Raw genomic sequence first — 21,453 nt, 5'->3', positions numbered from 1 at the left:
TATCCTGTAGAATATTTCTCTCAACATGATTTGTATCTCTTTGGACTACATTATGACAGAGGTTGGGGAGTTCTATTCCCAGAGCAAAACCATATATGAATATTGTCATTCATCTCAACAAAAATGCATAGTCTCTGTGGTTTTTCATTCATTGGATAGGAAAGAAGCATTTGCCAGGTAAACAGCTACATACCATATCCCTGAGACTTATTAGTTGGCTCTTGAAAAGATAGCAAGTCCAGCACAGCATTTTTAAAAAATGTTTATTTCTTTTTGAGAAAGTGCAAGTAGGGGAGGGGCAGAGAGAGGAGGGCAGAAGATCCGAAGCAGGCTCTGAGCTGACAGGTTAACAACTGCAAGCCCGATGTGGGGCTTGAACTCACCAACTTCGAGATTGTGACCTAAGTAGAAGTCAGGTACTCAACCACATAGCTATGCAGGCGCCCCCAGCAGAGCAGTTTTGATCGGGCCAGCTACCATGTTGGGCTTTGAGTAGACTATGTTCTCTCTAAAATCTGTCCATTTTGCATAGGAAGCAGAGTAGCATATTAAATGAATACATGATAAGAACCCTCACCATTGCATCTTTTAGATCTTCACAGATGGCATAATCTTCTCATCTCACCCTGAGATGTGGTATTTTTTTTTTTAATTTAATATCTTGATGTGATGTGGGGAGAGGTTGGGGAGATGTCATTGATGTTCACAAGGCTTTCCTTGCTGTCATAGCTCTCATTCTACAGGTCTGAGATCCAATGTAGGGTTACCCCGATTGCCAAGAATGATAATCCCAACTATACATTCAGTGACCATGAAAATGAACCAGTGATCCTATTGAAAACTAAATTTTAGCATGACTCCACTATTTATTATCTGTCACCTACAGATCACCCCTCTGATGGGTGGCCTGCAATAATGTTTTGGGTTTCCAGGTATCACATCCATTCATACCCAATGTCTAACAGTCAATTAAGTGTCTGGATAGTATCTTTAATTCAATGTACAGATACCCAAGTCAATGTTTATAGTTTCCCTTTTAAACAAATAAGAAATGGGAAGCATACATTTAAAAAAGGTGTGAACAGGGCACCTGGGGTGGCTCAGTCAGTTAAGTATCTGATTTCAGCTCAGGTCATGATCTCATGGTTTATGAGTTTGAGCCCCACATTGGGCTCTATGATGACAATGTGGAGACTGTTGAAATTCTCTCTCCCCTCCTCTCTTTGCCCCTCCTCCCTCTTAAAAATAAATAAAAATAAATACACTTTAAAAAAAAGAGAACTATCTTGACATAAATGGAATCATAACTCATGTTACTTATGCTATTTACCTGAGCAATTCATGCATGCATGCAAAAAACATTAAGGCCTTATTTTGGGGGCAGATTGTGCTAGATGCTTGAACTTACATAAAAAGCATTCAGACACAGAGCTAGAAATTTTGTCAAATTTCTCATTTGACCATATAAATTTAGAAATGATCTTTAAAAATGATTCTTAGTAATTTAAAAGGATATAACCAAGTATGATATCAGTTATATTATTTTCAGGAGTTATACTCATGTAATTATTATTCTTTTTCTTTAAAAATGTATTGGGGCACCTGGGTGGCTCAGTCGGTTAAGCGTCCGACTTCGGCCGCTCAGGTCATGATCTCGAGGTCCGTGAGTTCGAGCCCCGCGTTGGGCTCTGTGCTGAATGCTCAGAGCCTGGAGCCTGTTTCAGATTCTGTGTCTCCCGCTCTCTCTGCCCCTCCCCTGTTCATGCTCTGTCTCTCTCTGTCTCAAAAATAAATAAACGTTAAAAAAAATTTTTTTTAAATTGTATTGGTTCTGGTTGGCAAGAATGTGGAGACAGAGGAAACTTTTTGCACTGTTGGTGGGAATGCAAACTGGTGCAGTCACTTTGGAAAACAGTATGGAGGTTCCTCAAAAAATTAAAAATAGAACTACTCTGTGACCTAGCAATTGCACAGCTAGGTATTAATCCAAAGGATAAAAAAAATGCTGATTCAAAGGGGTACATGCACCTCAATGTTCATAGCAGTGCTGTCAACAATGGCCAAATTATGGAAAGAGCCCAAATGTCCATTGAGTGATGAATGGATAAAAAAGATGTGACATGTATATGTGTGTGTGTATATATATATGTGTGTGTATATATACATACATATATACATATACATACATATGTGTGTGTGTGTGTATATATATATATATATATATATATACACAAATATATATAATGGAATACTACTTGGTGATGAAAAAGAATGAAATCTTGCCATTTGCAACAATGTGAATGGAACCAGAGGGTGTTATGCTAAGCAAACTTAAATCAGTCAGAGAAAGACAAATATACAATTTTACTCATATGTAGAATTTAAGAAACACAGCAGATGAACATAGGGAAAGGGAAGGAAAAATAAGATAAAAACAGAGAGGGTGACAAACCATAAGAGACTCTTAAATACAGAGAACAAACTGAGGGTTGCTGGAGGGGAAGAGGCAGGGGGATGGGCTAAATGGGTGATGGGCATTACGGAGGGCACTTGTTGGGATGAGCACAGGGTGTTGTATGTAAGTGATGAATCATTGAGTTCTATTCCTGAAACCAATACTACACTGTATGTTAACTAACTTGAATTTAAATAAATTTAGTTTTAAAAAATGTATTGGTTCTAGGGGCACCTGTGGGGCTCAGTTGGTTAAGCATCTGAGACTTAATTTAGGCTCAGGTTAGGATCTCATAGTTGATGAGATGGAACCTCACATCGGGCTCTGAGCTGAGCCCTCTTGGGATTCTGTGTCTCTCCCTTTCTCTTTGCCCCTCCCCCACTGCTTCTCTCTGTCTCTCTCTCTCTCTCTCTCTGTCTCTCTGTCTCTCTCTGTCTGTCTCTCTCTCTCTCTCTGAAAAAAAGTATTATTTCTAGACCCTTCAAAAAAAGTTGAAGCAAAAGACATTTAAGTAAATATATTAAAAGGATGTTGATATTGACTTATAGCTGTCACATATGTCACTGCACACCTACAGGAGGCACCAATCACAGGGACTCAATGTGACTGGAGCCACCCATTGTGTACAGCTCACTGCCTACACAATTGTGTATAAAAACCCTACAATCCTATTACCTGAAATCGTGCTGTAGTCCGAGCCTACTGTGCAGGATTAGGAGGAACGTTTTTGCCTCATTCTCATGATTGAAAGCCTTGAATTTAAAATTTTGCTAAGTTCAAATGAGGTTATATAACCCATTTTATAATGTTTATGCACTACAAAGTTTTCGTTTGGTAAATGTAAATATTTAAAATGCAAAATGAGTTTTTAAAACATTGTTATTTCATTCTTTAACAACTAGAGCATTAAAAGACAATTAAATAGACAACAATAAACAAACAAAACCAAAGGGGTCCAGGTTTCAGTGCGTGCCAGTGTGGTGGAACAATTATTACTATTATCATTTCCGCCTATCATTAAGAAAGCACATCAATTACACAAGCCCAGATGCTAGATCACAAACACAACTTCTTTAATGTTAGTTGGAAGTTGAGCTCCATCTCTGAGGGGAGATGAGGAAAGAAAAGAAGAAAATTTTCTATCCTGGCAAGGCGGGCACTAACCCTTCGTACCCTTGGGAAGATACTTCTGTTTCATAAACATTCATTGTGTTAAGTCCTAGGGATACAGGACGGATGTGGTATCTCCTTTCTCATGCTATTTAGATCTGTAAAGGAAGACCAAAAATGTGGTAATTAATTATAATTATTTCTGTACACCCTATACATAACACCATGTGTTATGTACTCTGTGCAATATACTAGTAATTGTATATAACTACTTAGGTCACATGCCCATGAAACAGGCCTTGCATAGGGGATTCTTTTCTGGAGACAGAGGGAGGAAGCTATGGTAGTAAGCATTTATTGACTCCCTAGCATCCAATCCATCCCATGCCCTTTCCTTTGTAAGATCCATTTGATTAAGGTGGAATTAACCCCATCCTCAGATCCATGTGGATCCTAACTGATATAAACCAATTTGTGTAATCTTATCCCCTTCACCTCAGTGAGACTTTAAATAACGTAGGCCTATGCCAAAGAGGCTAGTGCTGTTTCTAGATGGAAGTGATCTGTTCAGACGGGTCCAATCAGATTGTCCAGACAATTTTGGCTGTTTGGGAAAGAAGGTCTTTCTCCAGGTGCTATGATTTTCAGAGATGAGGTTTGGAACTTCTGTATGCCATTTTTCTACCATGAAAAAAGCCAGCTTGAAAAGATGGCTCTCAGATAGCTACATGACTAATACCTTCAAGTCTTTGATTTAAGCCAGTAAAAAATCCCTCATGGCAGCTAGGCATGGGGAAAGAAGTTGAAGTGTAGATTGCACTACTAAAGTCCTTAAAGCAGCATTTCAAAATTCCAGATAAAAGAAATAAAAAGGTGGGGTGTGGGTCGCCTGGGTGGCATCGACCTTCGGCTCAGGTCATGATCTCACAGTTCCTGGGTTTGATCCCGGTGTCGGGCTCTTTGCTGACAGCTCCGGAGCCTGGAGCCTGCTTCAAATTCTGTGTCTCTCTTCCTGCCCCTACCCCGCTCATGACCCCCTCCCCTCTCTCTTTCTCAAAAATAAACATTATTACTTTTTTTAAAAGGAGGGGTGGCTGGCTGGCTCAGTCAGAGAAGCATGTGACTCTTGATCTTGGGGTCATGAGTTCAAGTCCTACATTGGATGTAGGGATCACTTAAATAAATAAAAAAAATTAAAAAGGAAACTTACTAGATGATCAATGTTGGCACAAGCCATGCAGATACAGTAGTAGATGAAAAATGCTGCAAGAACAAAACGTTGTCAAAAACTGAACTCCATGCTTCAGAGCCAAAATATAACACAAAGATAAAGTTTGGGATAAAGAGGAACAATAGTTTTATTGCTTTGCCAGGCAAAGGAGACTGCAGCTCGCTATTGCCTTCAAAAAACCGCAGGCTATCCAGAGGAAGGGACCGCTGCATTTTATAGGGAAATACGGGATCTAGTCGGTTTCAACAGGAATTGCGTAAGTGCTGCCAGCCCCCTTGGTTGTTTTCAGGGTGGTACCTAGTTCCTGGAAAAAAAAGGGGCGGGGAGGATGTTTGCGGAAAAGAGGAAAATGGTTACTTTAAAATGGAGCTTCGCTGAAGCATCAGTGCAGCCATTTTGATTTTTTTCAATTTTGTGCTTCTCAGGGGTTTCAAAACCAGGAAGTGTAAAACTGTAATCTGGCTGTTTTCAAATCTGAATGTTCCCCTTTGGCCCTTCAAAGGGGCTTGGTGTGTCAATTGTCAGCTTCAAGTAGGAATTCTGAAGAGGAAGAAGAGGGAATCCTAAGAAATGGGGGCAGTCGAAAAGAGGAGGAGGAAAAAAAAGAAAGAATAAAATTAAGAAAGAAAATGCTATACAAAGGTTTACTGAGTTATTTAATTATATTTCTGTAGTGCACAGAGCTGGAAAATGGCATCGGAAATAACGATATCCCTCCATTAGATATTCCAAATCTGTGCCACTTCCACAAAGCCAATCCAAACCATGAGTGGCCCACTCTAAATTGATTATTTATCTTACTACAGAGAAGTGAGATCATCGAGGGCCAAATGACTCAGCATTCTACCATTCTACTTACACTAACTCCTCCATCCACAGAATTGTTTTTCCCTTCTCTGAATGTCTCCAAAGAAGAGGTTTCCCACATCTCTGTTGAGGCTAAACCCCACACCTTTACTCCTCATCTTCTCTCTAGACCTGGTTTATCTGTTTTCCCTTCAAACTTTTATTTTCTACAGACTCCTTCCTCTCAGCTTAGGTATATGCTTAATGTCTATGTCTTTGAGAAATTTCTCCAATACAGTGTATTGTTTTCTAGCTAGCATTTTGGGGGGAAAAAATCTACACTTGTTTCTTCCACTCATGCTATGCTACTGAAACAGCATTGGCACGTACTAAATGATCTGAATACCAAATCCAAAGGACTTAGCCTTTGACATTTTATTATTTTGTTTTCTTTTTTTTTAAATTTTTTTAACGTTTATTTATTTTTAGAGAGAGACAGAGCATGAACGGGGGAGGGTCAGAGAGAGGGAGACACAGAATCCGAAACAGGCTCCAGGCTCTGAGCGGTCAGCACAGAGCCCGACGCGGGGCTCGAACTCACGGACCGTGAGATCATGACCTGAGCCGAAGTCGGCCGCCTAACCGACTGAACCACCCAGGCGCCCCATTTTGTTTTCTTTTAATATTATTAATTTATTTTGAGAGAGAGAGAGAGAGAGAGAGTGAGTACAAGTGCAGGAGGAACAGAGGAGAGGGGGAGAGAGAACTCCAAGAAAACTCCACCCTTACTTAGCACAGAGTCTCATGCAGGTCTCGATCTCACAACTCTGAGAGTCAGAAGCTCAATGGACTGAGCCACTCAGGTGCTGACATTTTATTTTTTTAATTCTTCCTTCTTTGTAGGAACTCTATGCCCTTGGTTTCTCTGACATTTTCTTTTGGATCTCTTCTTACATAGCACCCATTTTCTGGAATTCTTCTGCTTGCTATTTAAATTTCTACGTTTCTGACTTCAGATCTCTTCTCAGTCTACACCTCTCCCCTAGGAAAACTGAATTCCCATAACCTATGTGCTGATACCTTTATATCTCTACTTTAGACTTTTCTGCAGGTACCTGACCCATTGAACTTATTGCCTACTAGATACTTGCACTAAAATATCTCTCAGGAAGTTCTGTTTTCTCCACTCATTGCTGAGCTTCTGTCTCTTATTTCCTATCTTGATTAGGGACACACATTTTCCAAAACAAGAAACAGAATCAAATCAACACTCACCTGTTATTATCTTCTTACAATTAGTCACTAAGCTTTTACCATCTCTTGTATATCCTACTGCAGTAGCTTCCTATTCAACTGTGCTTCTTACGTCCAATTCCACCCTCCCCCATCTCTTCCTCCACATGCTGCCAAGAGAGATCTCTCTAATCCAAGTGAAATATAAGTCTGATCATGTTATTTTCTTGTTCAGAGTTCTCTAACAACATCCCATCACCTGCAGGATTAAAGCTAAGTTATTGCTCAACACCTTTGGCAGACGTACAAGAGCCTGCGTGCTTTGCTGCTTATGTTCTTGTCCGGCCACATCTAGCTTATTAAGCAAACTGTTTAAAATTCTCCAAACACCTAATGGTGCTTTCAGGTCTTTAGCTTTTGTGCATGCTATTCCCTCTGACTAAACTGGCCTTTTCTTTATCTTTTCAACTTTAGAAAAGTCCTATGCATCTCTCAAAACCCAGATAAACGTCATCCACAACTGAATCTTGGCAGAATTTTAATAGTACTGAAAGTAACCAAATAATATACATAAAGACAAATAGGAATTAATGACTTTCTCTTAGAGTTGAAAAAAACCAGGATTTGGATATTTGAATTAAGTTAAATTGTGAAATGTGGAATTAAAAATGACACCCGTACTGGTGCGCCTGGGTGGCTCAGTCACTCTTGGTTTCAGCTCAGGTCATGATCTCAGTTTGTGAGTCTGAGTCCTTCATTGGGCTCTCTGCTGTCAGCACAGAGCCTGCTTCTGATCTTCTGTCTCCCCTTCTCTCTGCCCCTCCACTGCTCACTTGAGTGTGCTCTCTCTCTCTTTCTCAAAAATAATAAATAAACATTTTTAAAAAATGATGTCTATGCTAACATTTATTTTCTACACCCAGCCTCTTCCTCCTTTAGGTCACTTCCTTATCTGGTGAATCTTGGTGGGGGTAGAGACTCCCTCCCTCGTATAAAAGTGAAACCTCATTTTCCTAGATGCAACCTCACCAGTTTTTAACTCTTTGACTCAAAGGCACTTACTGCATAGAAGCAGGACTGATAGGAAATCCATCTTGGCAAGAATAGGGCAGCAATTTAAGCTGCATCAACTTTCAGAGAAGCAATAGTTGGGATTCTGACAGCTTTTCCAAGTTCTAGCCCCCACAGTTTCCATGGTACAACAGCTATGCTCGTAGCTAGTGGTAGTTGCATGCAGGTATTTAAGGAACCAATTCCCTGACATCACTTTAGAGATTATTCCCGATGGTGTGGTCTCTAAATGGGTAAAGGTAGAGGTGAATAACAAAATAGAAGGCCCATGCTTGCTGTCAAGGGCAAGTAGCCTGAAAGAAACATAAACTGAGGTAAAATGATGGAAACATGAAGTTAAAGTACAGCTTGTAAGCTGTGCATACAAAAGTAACAATGATTTCTGGTGATGAAAACACAGGAGGATTCATAAAGAGATATATTTTTAATTAATTCTGGAAGAATGAGTAGGATTTTTGGTAGGGCAATGTCTGGAGTGAAGGAAGTAGGGATTGTTATTAAGGCATGCTAGGTTTTTTGTTTTTGTTTTTGTATTTTGAGAGAGAAAGCGAGCAGAGGAGGGGCTGAGGGGGAGAGAGAAAGAGAGAGAGAGAGAGAGAGACAGAGATAGAGAGAGAGGGGGGGGGGGAATCTTAAGTAGTTTTCATGTCTGACACAGATTATGACCATGAGATCATAACCATGACCATGAGATCATAACCCGAGCTGAAATCAAAAGTCAGATGCTTACCCAACTGAGCCCCCCAGGTACTCTAAGGGATGCTAGGTTTAAGGAACAATATAATCAAAAGCAAATAAGAGAAAGTAGATAATGGAAAAAAAATAATGTAGGCTGCTGTTTCAACTATAATCAAGTACTGAGGAACATGGTCCACTTTGAAGATGATGGTCTAGTTGTTTTTAGAAACAGGAGAGTTCACAGGCACACATATGAGAGGGCTCCAGCTTCTCCCACAGGTATGAGTTCCAAAGGCCACATTCCAGGTCTGCAGAAGTGCAAATAGTTCAATAGACCCTTGGCTCATGTAGACTCAAGTGCCTTGGGTAGTAGCTGATGTGCTAAGCCCACCTCAGCCTGGCTCTTGTCTCGTGTGGTCCAGAGTTGCACAAATCATGGGTCAAATGATGACTTTCAGCTTTTTTTAGAGTGAAGTAATTTCTTCAAACTAATCGATCATAAATCCAATATTTAAAATAGATAAAGAAGATTCTCTTGGTGGATGGAGACATGGAAGATCCCACCGCCTTTTTCTCTGGGCTCCCTCTTGACCACGTCATATATTTTGACACTTGACCTTGGACTTCTAAGAATATAAAGAATGAAGGTTTCTAAACCACTGTATTATACAAAAGTGAAATTCCATAGCAAGAGCAAGAAATTGCTTTAGAGGAGTCATGATGAGGGAATCACACTTACACACGTTTGATTTTTAAATGGGCTGTATCAAAGCCTCTCAGAGTCACCTAATCTGTATTGTGATATAAAGAGGAAGAAGAGGAGCAAATAAGCTACACATGTAAGGATTTTATGGAGACTCATTAAAAGTAGGAAGGAAAGAAATAAAATATATGTTATAATTTGGGGAATAAAGACTTTTTAGATATAAATTAATAATAATAATAACAATAATAATATTGAATATTGGGGTAAGGACTGCTCTGAAGGTAAAGGGAAAAATCTATTGTGTTACTTAGTCTCTTGTTAAAAACCAAGATGCAACTGTAAAAATTTTGTTGTCACTGATTATAGAAGAGGTAAAAGCATAGGCATAAATATGTGTCTATTGCTTTTATAATAAATCTGTGATAACTATAACTGAAGTTATACTTTTCAATGCTAACAATGTAATAATATAACAAGTGAATCTTCGATTTTTTTTTGTGTGCAGTGGGATGTGGTCAAGAGACTATGAAGAATACACTGAGCTATCAATGTCAAGATTCTAGTACCAGACCACCCAAGAGCTAATTGGACTCAGCAAAGGGTGTGTTCTGTTTAGATGATGATGATGATGATGTGTGTGTGTGTTCTGGAAGAAAAAAAGTTTTAAGAATGTGGTATACTAATCTGTACACATATGCCCTACAGCATGCAGTGAGTTCAAGCATGTTTATTTGGTCGTCTATGCCAAACCAGGCAGGGCAAGATGTTTCTCAATCTCCTTTAAAGCCACAAATCGAAGTGTTCTCTTGGGAAGGACCCCTTGGGGGGTAGTAATGCAGGGTCCTACCTAGGTTGCCTCCCAGGAACTACAAAACACTAGCTATGTATGTATCAACCCATTTTTTCCCCTTTTGCGTTGTCTCAGCTGTGTTTCTCTTCAATTCTAAAAGGAGACAAAAACGTAAGAATAAAAAAGAAAATATACCTGGGCATCATCAATGGTATATAGGAACAGAAGAATTTAGTTTTCTCATTATATTAGGAGAATTTCTACTAAAAAATAGGTATGCACATGTATGTATATTTATATAAAGCACCTACCATGTTGCCAAGCATTGTTTTAGGCACAGTCAAGGTCCCTACCTTCTAGGAAGGTGATTAGACAGGAAAACAAGACAACCTTAGACTTCAATACCTGTCACAGAGGACAGAAGTTGGGTGACATGGCAGTAACTAGGAGCAAGTTTTCTTTCTTTGCGCTTTAATGTAATTTACTTCATTTCGTGTGCATTATGAAGGTTACCAAGGAAGGCCTTTCCACATTAGATCACGGTGCTGACTAGAGTTAAGTTGCAGGTCATGTAAAAGTTCTAAGGAAAGAATCATTCGTGCAGAGTGTATGTAAAACTCTGGGCAGGAAACAGTTTGGTACGTTGGAAAGAGGGGTATGGCAAGCAGCGAGGAAGGTAGATAGTGATGTCAGAGGGTAGAGAGCTGGGCAGATGGCAGTTCAGTTAGGCTACATGATAGAGAGGTTGAAGTCAACTCCAAGAACATTTGAAAGACACACAAGGGTTTGAGTGGGGAAAATGACCTAGTCTGTTGGCTTTGTAAAACAACACTTGGGTTTTCTGTGTGGAGAATGGTGTACGCTAGCAGAACTGATATGAGCTGGGGGGACTAACTGGAGGCTACTTTGCAGGCCCACTGGGAGACGATGGTGGCTTACACTGGGAATGGCAGTGGAGACTGACAAGAAAGCGTATTCCAGAAGGGCTTTGGAGGTGAGATTAATGGCCTTTCTGGCAGTTTATATGTGACAAATGGGATGAGGGTCCATAAGGAGATGGAGAAGGCTCCAGAAGGCTCTAGAAGGCTCTAGAATGACAATGTCGGTTTAAACGGCTGTGTGTTTTTGCCTTCTATTTACTGAAATGGAGAAAGGTACAGAGGAAAAATGGGTTGTGGAAGGAATCAAGAGCTCCCTGTTAAGCTTGAGATGTTTCTGGAACATCTAAGTCAAGAGGGCAAGTATACAGATATACGAGCAGGGCTCCCTCATACACTTGTTCAGCTACTGTTTTACACAAAGGCACCCAGGAGCATCTCCCCAGAGGTGACCCTTCTTTAAAAATCTACACAATGGCTTAGGATAAATGCTAGATGCAATACTGCTGTGAATTGCATCCAGACTTTAAGCCTCAATGCCCAAAGTATCTTCCAAGTCTAAACTCCATTGAGAGTGTGCAGGACTTACAAACATTAGCATAAGCTAATTTTCTTCCCCTTACGCATTCTAATCTATAACATGGAGCATATTTCCATTCTGTCCCCTTGGACATATTTTGTTACTTACTCTTCACCTCAGGTGGCCTGCCTGCTGTTATTTTCAAAAGATTAATCCTGGGGGTTATATTGCATAAGCCTGTTCTTTATTTGACCTGAAACATTCCTTCACTCCTAAAAGACAGACAGGATGTGGCCTAATAGGAAAGGGTTCACGAAGCCCCAGCCCCAGTACAGCTGGCGTCCATTCTCTGCCTGCGGCTGCCAACAAGGCTGGGAGATGACTGCTTTCCTAAGCATGTCAGATGCTGCAGCTGGGAAGGTACAGTTCTCTGGGAATAGGCTCTAATAGGGCCCCCAAAGTGGGTGGCATGTTTATCTTTCCCCTTGAAAAACAAAAGGTCAACAGGGAACACATGTTTCTATGGCAACGGTGAATTCAAAGGAGATGCTCAATCCCAGCAAATGTGGACACAGGGGAAAGAAGAAGAGGTAAGTTGGCTCATGTGGAGAAGATAGGTCTTGGTAGTACATTGAGTTTCTCTTCATTTCAATTTAATCCCCACCTGAATTCACACAGGATTAAAGGCTTTGGTGAAGGAAATGTGTGGAAAAAAAAAAATAATAATGCCCCAAGGAATATAATCGGTACATCACCTAAGAGGGAGGTGTTTATTTGAGGTACAACAGACTAGTAGTATTTTGTCAGCAAATGATGCTACTGATTTTCAAAATAGGTATTTTACTTGTTAGTATTAGAAGTGACTTAATCTATTCTGCCTTTTGCACTTATTGAAAGGCCACATGTAACAAATAAGTTATTAAAAATTATTTTGCCATTTTTATTTTCAGTGGTCCAACCTATTTTATTCTGCCATGATTTTTACTAGTTTTCAGTACATGGGTACTAATACATGAAATGTGGAAATACTTCATAAACATTACATATGAAGATGGAAGGAGGAGGGAAACAAACAGTAAGAATCAAATACAAAGGAAAATCAGTATAAGGAGAATCCTATTCAGAACTCTTAATAGCTACAAGGAACAGAGAGAGTGTAAAAGATTGTGTAGAAAAATAACACCATCAGAACAGTATTTTGTGTCATTTCTTTCAAAGTATACAAATGGGAGGAAACACTTCACAGAGTGTTACAAAATGTCTTCCTCTAAAATATCTTAGAAATAATCCCCCCCAAGACACCAAATAGAATTTATTTTTACTTTTAGAATCATAAATCTAATGTGTACTTATTGTGAATTCTTCAAAAAATTCACAAGAGGGCGCCTGGGTGGCTCAGTAGGTTGAGCGTCCAATGTCCAACTTGGTTTCTGCTCAGGTAATGATCCCACAGTCATGAGATCAAGCCCCACATCAGGCTCAGTGCTGAACAAGGAGCCTGCTTAAGATTCTCTCTCTCTCCCTCTACTCCTCTCCCCTCACTCTCAAATAAAAAATTAAAATAAAAAAAACCCAAAAAAATAAAAATTCACAAGAATATGGAGCAACAGTGGAAATCCCTATATTGCCGTCTCCTCATCCCCGCTGTAGAAGGAATCTCTGTTGTAAGTTTGTTGTGTAGTTTTCCAGAGTTATTCATATTGCACTTTAGGGAGACTTGGAGAGGAGGCAGCATGAGGTAGTGGAAAAGCAGCAAGATGGAAAGGTTACTCCCCAAGGTCTGCCACTCTGTGGCTTTTGGAGAATCAATTTACCTCCTTGGGACTCTGACTCCTGATGTGTAAAATGAAGTAGTTCCAGGGAAAGGTGGGGTGAGATTTACCACCAGCCACCAGCCACAGGCTACTGGAAATCGGTAGGGATGTTTTTGGCAATTTTGTTTGTCATAATAACTAGGAGAGCGACCTGATATTTGTGTCCCTGAGAACAAGGATGCTAGGCATTTCCAAAGTATGGTAAAGAATTTTCCCAATCTAACTCACAGTAGTACCTTCTACTCTAGGAAAAGTAGGAGCATTACTGAGATCTCGTCCAACTGACAAGAAGGCCTCGTGCAGAATAGTTATTGGTGACGTCTACCAACAACAACACTTGTTGGCTTACCAAGTGAGTCTCCTTCTTAGCAACAAAATTTTTGACATCCCATAAGTGTTGTATTTACATTAAAATAGTTTTCTTTGTGTTATAATTCAACAGAAAAGGTGGATTTTCAGTCTAGAAATAGTCTATTATTTTGGTGATCTCTCAGCTTGCATTTTGCTTTTATTTAAGTTATTAAGGTGATCTGCTAGGAAACCAATTGTTTTCATTATTCTTTTTTTTCTTGTGGTATTATGTAAATCTCATTAGTTTTTCATTTTTATAGAAGTTTGCCTCTTTTGTCACACAGGCAAATCCCAAAGAAAACGCTACAATATACATAAATCTACACCACAGTCTACAAGCCTCAAAGCTGATGCTGCACCCAAGTGATTTCTAAATGATTGTTTAATATTCGATGACTTTCTAAAGTTCTCCACATGCTCCACAGGGGCCCAGTAGTCAAACCCTTCTCCTATTAATTTTATTTTAAGAAGCTGACCTAATAATAATAATGATAGAAATCAGGAGGTATCAGACAGTACTCTACATCTGTATAAAGTAAATGGAAACCTAGAGCTTATTTCTTCTAATGCTTTCACAAAAATCACCTTAGGGAGATACAAAAATTTGGAAAGTTGGATAGGCCAAATGCTATTATTTTCATTTTGAAATTAAGAAAGGAAAGGTACACAGTACAGTAACTTGATGTCCAAAGCATCCTCTTATAACAAACTCATTGTCTTCAAGGGTTTTTAAAACACCAATATGGGCTCAGTTGGTTGGGCACCCGACTTCGGCTCAGGTCATGATCTCATAGTTTGTGGTTCAAGCCCTGCGTTGGGCTCTGTGCTGACAGCTGGGAGCCTGGAGCCTGCTTCGGATTCTGTGTCTCCTTCTCTCTCTCTGCCTTTCCCCCAGTCGCTCTCTGTGCCTCTCTCTCAAAGATAAATAAATATTAAAAAAAAAATTAAAAACACCAGTATGAACTTTATTTTCTTCTTCTTCTTCTTCTTCTTCTTCTTCTTCTTCTTCTTCTTCTTCTTCTTCTTCCTCTCTCTCTCTTTCCCTCTCTCTCTCTCTTTTTTTTTTTTTTTTTTTTTTGCAAATACACTTAATCTGGCAAGGTTCTTCAAAGCAGCAATAGCATTTGTTATCTTTGAGGGAAAGCCAGCTGGTCTCCTTCCTAGTCCTGAAGTAAACAGAAGGCTGCATGCCTCAAGTCTGCTTTTGCTAATTAGAGAATTTGTGGTCTGTTTCACTTTAAGGACCTTCTGGAAAATAGTAGCTCTCTTTTCCCCCTCTAGTTTCTACACAGCTCTGTGTTAGAAGCTTCTCCTTCAGTGCCCTCCCCTCTTCCATGGGGATGCCATCCCTAAGACCCAAGGATCATAGGGAGCAGGGGCGAAAGAATATCTGGATGAGGAATGAATCCATATATAGAATGAGAACGATGGAGAGTTTTCATTTCTACTCCACTTTAAACTAAAACAAAGATCCAGCAAAATCCTTTGACTTTAGAGGCTTAATGTAAATACATCTTACTAGTTTTTTTAGAGGAAAATCTTGAAGATCAAGAAAAAATTTTTTCTCATTCTCAACCACTTCCACTCAGCCCCCACTACAATTTATTTGGCCCAGAGTAAGATATTAAAGCTTGAGTTTCACAGCCCAGTTTCTTCTCTGCTAAAGAATACTCAGTCTTGCCAAGAGACTTCTTGACATTTTTATGTAAATCAAGGTTGCCTCAGTACAGGGGTCAGAATAAAGGCAATGCAGGGAGAATAGAAGATTAATATAAGCAAAGGTCAAGGTAGAATTTGGGGTAGTTCACAAAGAAGAAACATTTGGGAGAGTTACTTCTCTGTGCAAGACGCTTTCAAATAAGAGATAGGACACCTATTAGAAGTTTACCCAAGTGTTAAGAATGTATTCTCCATTTACCCCAATTGGGTAATTTTAAGAGATTCCTCAGTAAAAATGCCACATGCTTTTAACTACTTGGTTGACAGGCTGTTTGTGTGAAAGTGATGTGGGCACTAGAACACAAGAAAGCCAGGTTTTATGTGTATTACACTGAAAGGTTGAAAGTTCTTTCAGGGATGACTCATCCGGGTCTTCATCATATACTCAGAAATGTTAACTGCCTGACCCCCAGAGTTGAAGTTTTTTTTACATCGTTACTATGAAGCAACGGCAAGCAGAAAAAGAAGAGAGAGTAAGGTACAAATGCTATATTGATTTCTGTTTATTTTTACTTAACTCCCTTTGAATACTTTTTACTTCAGTTTCCTTACTTATTTTCTTTTCTTTTTACCCTCTGAAAGCTTCTTGCTACTGGTACCCACTCATATATGGAAAAAGGTAAAATCTGGAAAATAAGAACTGTTCACGTTTCGCAAGTTGATTCAGTGGTTGAATATCCACCTTGCTTCCAGAATATGGAGGCTAAAAGATGAACATTGAAACATTCTCTGCCTTTAACAAGAGAGTATTGTGCAAAGATATTGGCACATAACGTATAAGATCAAATAAGGTATGTGCCCCCTACATACACACACTAATCTATTCTGAACAGAGCAGGGAACTAAAACACAAGCCTTCCTAAAATCATGTTGTTACCACCATTTTTTATTCACTGAGCCCTGAAAGAGTTTGGGAAAACAAGACATCTGTCCATTTCCTACTTGCTTTATGACTTTATTAAAGAGCCATCTTTAGATAATAAGGGTTTTTTCTAAAATATAAATTATTTATTTCTTCCTACAGTCACATATGCTGACCAGAAGTCTCTACTATCCCAGGAATGATGTGGTTTTCAGGCACCACCATCTCTCCTAAGAAAACTTCCTGGAACTTAGGGAAATTGGGTAAAAAAAAAACAAAAAACAAAACAAAACAAAACAAAAAACTTTTCAAAGTCCTCTTATCATATCTTGTCCTGTTCAAGGGGTTGTTTTTCATCAGTACTTTTCACATCTTTCCCTTCAGGCAGTTTGATAAATTGTAGTGTTTATGCCTGCTCATGGCCCCTCTTCTGAAAAACTAAATTCAACTCAAAAGGAAATTCGCAATAATGATTTCTAGAATGGGAACAAAGCCAGGGCTCTCCAGTATTTTATATTCAGCATAGTTATAAAAACTTGGCATCATTTGTGTCCCTACCTCTCTCGTATTTTTGAGCAAATACAATAAATGCTTAGTGTGTATGGTTTTAAAAATAAAACCTTGGGGGCCAAGCCACAAAACATCCTTTTTGAAGCTGACAAATCATGGCGTGTTTTGTCACTGATTCGCTGTCAGTCATCAACCAAATCTACCCCACCCCCACTGCCTTTAACTTCCACCATCTGCCTTCAGTTTGTTACTGAGTTGAATTGTCTCACCCCTGAGGTCACTGCTTACTTGGCAGCCATCTCAAGTGGTGACTGTTGCTTCTCCCACATCCCTCCTAGCCCCAGACTAACTCCTCCAACCAGATGTCTCCCAAGCTCTCCAACCAGGTGTCCCCTCTGCTTTTTCATAGCTACTTGCTCCAGGTAAGACTCTCTCTCTCCCTCTCCATGAAAACATCCTCCTTGGAAGGTTGTGTTATCGGGATGCACCATTTTTGTTGTTCTCATCTACCAAGCCCTGGGTCACTTCATTTATTTCTTAAAGAGTTTCCTGGCTCAGTCATTCTTCCCAGAATTGCTTGTGTGATCTCGCATTAGGATTTCAACAGCCACATAAACAAAGCTTCCACTTTTTTGGTCTCTGTTCCCTGAAACCCTCTCCCCCGTTGGCTTTGTTCTGCATCCTATCTCCATCAACTACTCTCATGGTCATACGTGAGAGTTTGTCATGCCAATAAATGTCACTCTGTCTTAATTTCAGCTAGCCCACTTGTGACCTCCACTTCCTTAATATCCCGCCTCTAGCAACCCCACAATTATCAGCCCTGTGAGCGTTGCACTGCTCCTGCTGTGTCCATACTTCTCTCCTCATGTAGTTTAGATCCCATTATCCACATTATAATTATTACTCGGCATATATTTCTGATTCCTTTGCCTTCTCTCCCTTCATCTCACCTGACTGCCAATACTTAGAACCTTGGTTAAATATGCTTTTCTACCTGGATCCACATGGCTAAATATGCTAGTGGAAAATACAAAAACATCCATTGTCACTAACTTTAATGAATACAGATCATGTCTTTTTCCTTCAAAACCCGCAAACGACATACAGTTTCAGTAGAGTAAATGCTAGTCACTTACAGGCCTTACAAACATCTAGCTCCACTCTACCTCTCTGACCACATCTCCTAGCATATGCCTAACCTCCTCTAGCCACACTAGTTTCCTTACCATTCAGCAAACACATTAGGCACAATCTCATCTCTGGGTCTTTGACTTGCTCTTCTCTGTTCTTGGAAATTCTCTTCCTTCAGAGGTCTGAGAGCAATGTTCTCACCACCTTCAGGTCTTGTCCATCTTATCAGAAGCTGCCTTCACATTCTTTCTCAGACAATTCTTTCCTACTCTTCTTACTTCTTGACCCCTCCATTCCTATTTAGTTACTTTTTTTTTTCATACCATTCAAAACTCTGAAATGTTATATGATATCTTTGTCTTTTACTTGATTAATAATTTATTAACTCTTCCACCCATATTAGACTGGAACTACAGAAAGGCAGAGATGTTTGTCTGTTTTGTTCATGGCTATTTCCTCAGCTACTGAAATATACAACATATATACTATGTGTATGTAACATACGCGTGCCACATAGTAGACAGGCAGTATATATTTGATAAATACATTATTGATTTCCTCTATTTTGAAAACTAAGGTGTAATATGTATTTATGATCAGATCAATTCAGTATTTTGAAACTGATCTAAAGTTATGATAATTATAGAAGTCATCCCAACTTGGACTTGTAAGGGACTATCTAAGGTATTGTTCACTCAGATTGAACTGGATATGTTTCTGTCCTTCATATAAATATCGATTCCAGATTTGCTTTATTTATCCATCACTTACATATAACACCCAGTGCTCATCCTGAGAAGTGCCTTCCTTATTGCCCATCACCCACTTCCCCCACCCCCATCAGCCATCAATTTGTTCCCTGTATTTACAAGTCTCTTATGGTTTGCCTAACTCTCTGGTTTTATCTTATTTTTCCTTCCCTTGTCCTATGATCATCTGTTAAGTTTCTCAAATTCCACATGTGAGTGAAATCATGTATTATCTGTCTTTCTCTGACTAACTTATTTTGCTTAACATAATACCCTTCAGTTCATCTATGTTATCGCAAATGGCAAGATTTCATTCTTTTTCATCACTGAGTAGTATTCCACTATAGATATATATACTGCATCTTCTTTTTCCATTCATCAGTTAATGGACATTTAGGCTCTTTCCATAATTTGGCTATTGTTGAGAGCACTGCTATAAATATTAGGGTACATGTGACTCTTCAAATCAGCACTTTTGTATCCTTTGGATAAATTCCTAGTAATTCAATTTCTGGATCATAAAGTAGTTCTATTTTTAATTTTTTGAGGAACCTCCACACTGTTTTCCAGAGTGGCTGCACCAGTTTGCATTCCCACCAACAGTGCAAGAGGGTTCCCCTTTCTTCACATCCTCATCCACATCTGTTATTTTGTGAGTTGTTAATTTTAGCCACTCTGACCAGTGTGAGATGGTTATCTCATCATGGTTTTGATTCGTATTTCCCTGATTAAGAGTAATGTTGATCATCTTTTCATGTGTCTGTTTGCCATTTCATGTGTCTGGATGTCTTCTTTGGAAAAGTGTCTATTCATGTCTTCTGTCCATTTCTTCCCTGGATTATTTGTTCCTTGGATGTTGAGTTTGGCAAGTTCTTTATAGTTTTTGGATACTAACCCTTTTTGATTCCAGATTTTAAGTGAAGTGCTACTTTACTGATATCAGATAGGTAAAATAACGACTTCAGCATTTTTTGCCGATTTATCCTGTTTAAAAAATAACTACAATTCTAATAGTTTTTGGTTTGTTTCTTTCAGGACTTTGTTTTATTAAAGAAAATTAAATTGACTGTCTCAGAAGAAAACCAAGCACATCCATTGTTCCTAAGTATATCTCTTGTCAAGGTCAATAAAACAGGATTTTGTTTTGAAGTCCTTCCCTCAAGTGCAGAAAAGCATAGACTTTGGGATGAAGATACTCTATAATCAAGCCATCGCTCTATGTGTAAATTACTCCCTCCTGCATCTGTGTGATCTCAAAGGAACACACTAGTGTCTTTCTCTCTTTCTGAATACTAGGACGTGTGCATCACTATGGGTCTTACTGATCATTGCAAACTCCCAACAAACAATAAATCCCTGGTGTAACAACTGTTAACTGCCATTAAACAAATAAATGAATGCTTTAACATTGAATTTCTTAATTCAATTAAGCAGAAATACTGCTTGTATACTCTTAATTATGAGTTGGGTATGGCTTAACACTAGTAGGGATTTGGTTAATGTAATGTATGTCATCATTTTTTGTCCCACAGTTGCTAGTAAAATTCAACTGTAAAATCACAGATCAGTAATAAATTCTAGGAAGAAACAAGACATAGTTCCTTCAATCTCACTGAATATTATATAAAAACAAAAACAGTCACCACAACAATAATAGTATTCATTATTTAAAGAACTGACACTGGGCCTCCAGAGCAGTGTTCGTTTTTTATTTACTTATTGCTATAAAGATGATCTTCACTGGAATGCTGTAAAGAATCACTTCCAGAAGGAAGAAAGATCTAAGCTGAGATACATGATTTAGTAGGAAATGCTTATAAAAATGATTTGGGGGCACCTGGGTGGCTTGGCAGGTTAAGCATCTTCCTCTTGGTTTCAGTTCAGGTCATGATCTCACAGTTTGTGGTATCAAGTCCCACGTTTCTTGGGTTTCTCTCCTCCTCTCTCTCTGTCCCTCTCCTGCTTGAACTCTCTCACTTTCAAAATAAATAGATAAACATTAAAAAAGATGATCTGGGGAGCACCTGGGTGGCTCAGTTGGTTATGCATCTGACTTCAGCTCATTATCTGACACTTGCAGTTCATGAGTTCCAGCCCTGTGTCAGGCTCTGTGCTGACAGCTCAGAGCCTGGAGCCAGCTTCAGATTCTGTGTCTCCTTCTCTCTTTCTGCCCCTCCCCTACTTGCTCTCTGTCTCTTTCTCTTTCTCTTTCTCTTGAAAATAAATAAACATTTAAAAAGGAAAAAAGAAAGGATGATTTGGACTCTGGATAGGAAAAAATGATCCAAGCAGAAGGAATCACAATTCAAAGCCCTAGTCAGAGAAAATATAGCAAATAAGGCAGATCGTTCCATATGGAACTAATGCAAGCAGTTTTTGAGGCTATATGAGCAAGTGGGTATTGGCGTCAGTGTAGACAAATGGCCAGAAGAGAATTTCAAGCTTAGTTGAGAACGAAATCATTAAGGGATGTGTAAGCCATTGTATATTAAAGAGTTTAGATTTTAACCGGAAAAAGAAAAGGTAATTATTGCTGGCTTGTTTTTGCGTATTTTTTTCCATGTTTGTGTTCCTCTTCTTTAGTTTCCCCCTCTTTTCCTTCTCCTCAGGTCTCCTTTTCTCCCTTATTTTTCATTCAACACAAGAAATGTCATTGATTCATTCAAAAAATCTTTGTTGAACACCACCAAATATAAGACACTCTGCTGGACCCTGAGAACAGTTACTCAGCAAGACAGACCTATTTTGTCCCTTGTGAAACTTGGAGCCTGGTGGACAAGTTTGACATGTTCAGGGAACTAAAATAAACCAAGTGTCACTTAAACTTCAAAGTAGGGAAATGTCATGAGATGAGGT

The 21,453-nt window shown here is 39.2% G+C and overlaps 1 long non-coding RNA gene across 2 annotated transcripts in view; it reads right to left on the bottom strand.

Moving 5' to 3' along the window:
- Nucleotides 1–3,506: 3,506 nt before the first annotated feature.
- LOC109265316 (uncharacterized) overlaps nt 3,507–21,453 on the bottom strand; it is a 423,571-nt gene continuing 405,624 nt past the window's right edge. The window contains exon 5 of one of the 2 annotated variants that reach the window (XR_008419525.1): nt 3,507–3,723. This is a non-coding gene — a long non-coding RNA (uncharacterized LOC109265316). Of the gene's footprint in view, nt 3,724–4,895; nt 5,360–21,453 lie in introns of those variants that run through there. The other variant, XR_002079117.2, reaches the window with a different exon arrangement.

Source organism: Panthera pardus, unplaced genomic scaffold (genome assembly GCF_024362965.1).
Source record: "Panthera pardus isolate Hobbes unplaced genomic scaffold, ASM2436296v1 HiC_scaffold_6, whole genome shotgun sequence".
NCBI lineage: Eukaryota > Metazoa > Chordata > Mammalia > Carnivora > Felidae > Panthera > Panthera pardus.
This window is presented reverse-complemented; position numbering and strand designations above follow the sequence as displayed.